The following is a 6,000-nucleotide window of genomic DNA, read 5'->3' on the forward strand; positions in this document are numbered from 1 at the left end:
AGAGCATGCTGAGAAAATGATGGAGCTTACTGAAAATAGTTCTTCTGATGAAGCAGACATGGAAGCCCTAGTTGAAGAAGTTGAAAAAATGAATGAATCTAATGCTAACCTAAGAAGGGAACTGGAAGGACTGACTATCAGAATGTGTCAAGAGCATGAGAACCAGAGGAAAGTTGAAGATCTGGTAAAAGACAAAGATCATGAGATCTCCAAGCTGAAGCAAGAAATCAGTACACTAACCACTCATCTCCAAGAAAGTAAAGTGGAAAAAGAAGAAATGCAAGGTGAAGTAAACATGGTTATTTCTCAGAATGCAATCTTGAAGGAATCCAATGCTGCTATTTCCAAAGAACTCAATGAGTCAAAGGAAATACTTGCCAAATTCAATAAGAGAATTGTTAAGCTAGAACAAAAGCTTGAATCAACAAAACTAGTGAAGAATACCACTGGACTTGGTTTTTTTGGTTGACGAAGGTGAGACCTCTAGAACAAAAGATGGAGCATCAAAGAAGCAATTGACACCAAAGGATAAGTTAAGAAAAAGATCAAACATGTTTTCTTTAATTATCTCAAGGAAGGACACACTGCTAATGTATGTAGAAGTAAGGCTTACAATAATTTTCCCTACTTTCTAAACAATAAGCCTAGATCCAATAGATTCAATGGTAACTTTTATGCATGCAACAAGTTTGGGCATAGAGCATTTGAGTGCAGGTCTATTATACACAACACTAGAAGATATCCTCAAAGGAGTCAAGGAGTTTTTCCTGAATCCTCTGTGAACTAGAATCCAAACCGGTATAATGCCTATGACCATCAGTCAAGTGGTGGTGGCTATCAAGCGGGAACCAGTTGGAGATTAACCTGTTTGATTTGTCATGGTAGTGGTCACATTGCTGCAACATGTAGAAGGAAGAATGGTAGAATGAATAATGGACCATGGAGAATACCTGGAATGGTTTGCTATCATTGCAACAAACCACCCTACCAGAACCTACATAATGAGAAAGAACATATCAGATGATATACCGGTCACTCTGGAAGGAAAGATTGATGTTGAAACTATTAAAACAGATATGAAGACAACATGGAAGAAGAAACCTGAAGAAGTGTCACAAGAAGAACTGGTTTTTGCACCTAGTGTGGAAGTCGCTGAACCAGCAAACTAAGCTTCAGAAAAGCTTAGGAGGAGCAAAATGGTGAAATGTTTTGAACCCCTGGTTTACACTGGTAAAAGACCTTAACCAGTATGTGATACCTGTCAATTGGTAGAAGATTGGAAATAGTAAAAGGCAAATTAGGGTTTATGCCCACATGGTGGAGCATTTATTATGGTAGGTGAAGAATTCATTTAAAAGGGATTTTCAAGTCATTTTCACTTATCATTTGCAAGCGAAGAAATTTTCAAGTACAAAGCGAAAAAAGGCAATTTGTCTTGAGATTCAAAGAGATTTCAAAACTTTGAAAGAAGAATCCAAAGATAATATCAATCAGTTTGGTGAAGAACACAAAGCAGTAATCTAGCAACCCAAATAGTGTGTGGTGAAGCTGAAGTTGCAAACCCTAAATTACAGATTTCTAAAGGTATTTATACAATGCCATATCCCAAATACCTACTAGTGTTATAGTTGAGGAAGGTATTTCAGATTATATTGATTACAAAATAGAAGACTTAGGATCTCTAGTGATCTATTCTTAGATAGGTTTATTTTGCAGGAAGGACCAGAAGATCAAACCAAAATATAGCATCCTAGAAAAGAAGAAGCTTCACAATGCGGTGTATTTTCTTGAAAAGTTCATAGAAGATCACATTTGAATCATTATAAGTAGAGTACACGGTGACAACATGTATCTTGAGTGCACACATGACATCACACCGGAAGCTATTCATGTTGTCACTAGTTTCTGTAACGTTGGAGATGTGCCAGCCCTAAGGAAAGTCATTAAGCCAAAAATGACCAAGTTCACTGGTTTTGTGAGCGACCAACAGGGAATGACCATCAATACCATCAAGGACGATCTAGTCAAATATGCTTGTATGGTGATAGGTTGCCGGACATTCTATGCTATCATAATTAACTCTATCTCTACTGTAGCGGTAAATGCCACCTACAGGATGATCATGGAAGATGCCTCATTTGATTAATGCACCTATATGCAAAGGCAACTTCTGGTGAACCTAAAGTTAATTAAATAGGACAATGCCTTAAGATTTAAATTTGGACAACTACTGCTATGATTATTTTTCTATTTTCAAGGCTATTTCTCAAGAGTTGGTGATATACAATGGTTTACTGACCAACCGGTTACCAAGTAAATCAGAGAGAGTCTACAAGCGGTAGGAATCGGTTATCTTGAAGTCCTGAACAAATAATTTGATGAGTTCAGATGCAAGATGAGCCAGAGGGTGAGAATATCTGGTGATATTGTCAAGAAGTATGAAGAGGAAATCTAATTTATCATCAGAGTAGATGAGTGCATAATGGAGGAAGTTGAAGCTAGAAAAGAAGAAGTGGAGCCCATGGGATATGAGTAATGTATGACATGCTAGATAGGTATGCCTCTACCCTACTTGCCTCACCTCTTGATCCTAAGAAGAAGAGAACCAACACCTATTTGGAAAGGGTAACACCGGTTGATGAACCTTTGATAAAGAAGGGAAAGGCAGTGCCATCTATATCGGCACCGGTTACTTCAGCAAGTTCTAAAGTGACCAAGCTGTCATAGGCAAAGAAAAAACTGGAAGTTGCACCTACCAAGGTCTTTGAAAGGAAGCGGAAAACTAAGAACACTTTACCATACTCAGAGGATACAGAACCTGATGTACAGCCTAAAAAGACTAGGCAAACAAGGAAGAAGACAAAGACAACCAGCAATGAACCCACATCATCAGCACCGGTAAATATAGACATTTCCTCTTACAAACCTTTGACACATTGTCAAAGAACTATAAAGAATATTAGGAGAAACGTGCTAAGTGATTTAATAGATCATTTTGATGATTTTAATGACAATGAAAAGGAGGAAGTTGAACAATAAGTTATTCAATATTTATGTATTAATGATCAGTTGCCATCAGAAATTAGATCTGTGACACCGGATTCTTTATATAATTCTTTAGATAACAAATGGCACATTGCCATAGAAAAGGAACAGGAAATAAGAGAAGAAATATTTGCACAATATTTTCCTGATATGTCAAATTCAGAACTTTATGAAGTTATAGAAAAGTACAAAGGCCTCTTCTTCATGAGAAGAAGAAGACTCCTATTATTGGAAGGGAAAGTCCCTGAAGTGGTAAAAGATACCCACTCACATGCCAAAGTTGGTCTAAGGTTGCACCAAGTGTCCAAAGCCAACAAGAAGGCTGAGCAAGAACTAGAAACTGGAAAACCGGATGAGGTGTATGACAGTGAAGGAGAATCAGTCACTGAACAAATGGACCCTATTGACATTGATGCTTTGGATGGTGAAAATGTCACTCCGGATGCAACAAAGGAAAACGCTGACAAATAGAGAGTGGACAAAGAAAAATAGGACAAAGATAAGGCTTATAAAGTGGAAGTGGAGAAAGAGAAAAAGAATAAAGAGGAAGAGGAGAAGAAGAAAAAGGAAGAGGACAAATAGAAACCGGAAGAGGAGGAGAAGAAAAAGGAAGAGGAGAAGAGGAAATAGGAAGAGGAGAAGAAGAAAGAAGAAGACAAGTAGAAAGAAGAAGATAGAAAGAAGGAAGAAGAAAAGAGAAAGAAAGAAGCAAAGGAGCAAAAGAAGGTTGAAGAGGAAAAGCAAAGAGCCAAAGAGAAGGAGGAAGCGGCAAAGAGTACACAAGTGGAGACCCCTAAGGAAACTGGTAGTCAAGCCAAACCAACTGACATTACTAGTCCCATTGACCTCAAATCTGCAAATGAAATGGAGCTGCTACAAAGCATTAAGCTTGCCCAAGAGCGACTGGAAGCACTAAGGAGGAAGAAGGAACAAGATGTATTCAAACTGTGGTAGAAACTCTTACCGGTTTGATACCCAGTACCAACCTCCCTAGTACCAATTCCTCTCTCGCCTAATTGAAACTTTTATGCACAGTTGTAGAGGACAAGGTGCAATGCCTGGAAGATGTTATTGAAGCCAATGCACAAAAGAACCATCAAAAGGCACTGAACATTGCCTTAGTAAAGAAATTAAACGAGCTCCGGTCAGAACTTCAGAAAGAGCAGAAAGACATAAGAGATGCTATGGCTGAGGGGAAATTACTTCTCAGTAAGATAAGCCAACCCCATCTATTTTGTGATGATGTGCTAGCTCAAAAAGATATACTGCAATCTGATTTGCAGGCATATATAAGCACCTTCAAGATGCCCTATGATTCCTTCACCACATTTGGGCAAACCGTTCACTGGTTTCAACTCTAGACTACCAGAATAGAGTTGGAAATCACCAACCAGACCAATGATTTGAAGGAACTTCAATTGGCTCTACTACCATGACTGTAAATACTTTAGAAGTACTATCGCAATCTGGATGCCTTAACGGTCACTCAAGAGTTGAGTATCTTGGACGCCATGGAGGAATAGGTATCCCAGATGCAAACAAAAAGTTAGGTTGCTACCCCATTGCTTGAGTCATGGTCCTTATCCATGAAGACATTTATGCAGTATTTTAAATCGGTTTTTCATAAGTTTCACTCATTATTGTCATAAACATTTATTATTTTAATGATAATGAGAAACTGGGGTTTTTCGCAGTACTTTGTCATTGTTGGCAAAGGGGGAGTAGTATTTTGTATTTAAAATTTTGATACATGTTTATCTCTGTAAGGGAGTAGTATACATTGTATTTTCTACAAAAGGGGTAGTGTATATGCTTAGGGGGAGTAATTTTGATTATGGCATATTTTTGTTGTAAAACACTTAGATGAAAAAAAACTTTTCCTAAGTGTTGCACCATCAATGCCAAAGGGGGAGATTGTTGGCATTTTTGATGATGTTGTTGTGATTGTCATTGATGGACACACACTTGCTTTGAGATCACTTTTTGTATGTATGAGTTATGCTCAACTGGTATTATGTATTATAGTCTTTAGATTATCGGTCTTTTGCAGAAAGTGTTTACCGATTCCAAGCAGTATGAAGACCTCAAGAGGTTCGAGGATCCCAAAGCACTTGTTATCATTTTTTCCCAGTCTGCATTTTGGCAAACCGATAATAGGTAAATGTATGAACCAGTATTACTCTATGATGAGTTACCAACCAGTATTATTTTTTTGATGAGCTATCATCCATTGACACTTTGGTGGTGATTCTGTGTCGTGTTACCAAATGTGTTGAGATGCACTAAACCTAGGAACTTGCAATGTAATGCTGTTGGATCGACATGAAATCAAATTCCTTTATAAGGACATCATGTCTAGGGTTTTGTGTGGTTGATGAGGTTTTTGTATGTGCGATCACAGAAGAACAATAGGTTTGTATGAAGAAATAGAGTGTGAAGATTTTGAAGACTAAAGTAATGCTAAAATGCATTAACAATGAGCTATCAAGGATCTAACATGGCATACTATGCTAGTATTTAGATCACTCACTTGTTGATTACTCACATCTTTGACAAGTCTATAACCTTTAACCATGTAGGCTTGGAAAAGCTTTTGTAAATCCTCTAACAAGGTGGTTCACAATTGTGGATCTGAAATCCTCTCACAAGGTAGTCTTTAATCAGACTTATCTCCTAACAGAGTTTGAGATTCCTAACAGGATCTGTTCTGGTAAATAACTTTGTATGACCTTAATCAGTCTAGTTACTACTCTGCAGATAGTTACTTCTGAGTTTCATCTCACTATGGTTTTTCCCGTTTGGGTTTCCACGTTAAAATCTCATGTTATGGTGATTGCTCTTCTATGGGTGAATGCCTTATTTTCTATTTGGTTTGCATTTGTGTTAACCGGTTTGTTAGTAAAACTATTATACCAATTTATTGCTAAACTGTTTAAGTGTTTAAGTTCAGTATTT

This window comes from Cryptomeria japonica, chromosome 7 (assembly GCF_030272615.1).
Source record: "Cryptomeria japonica chromosome 7, Sugi_1.0, whole genome shotgun sequence".
NCBI classification, from domain to species: domain Eukaryota; kingdom Viridiplantae; phylum Streptophyta; class Pinopsida; order Cupressales; family Cupressaceae; genus Cryptomeria; species Cryptomeria japonica.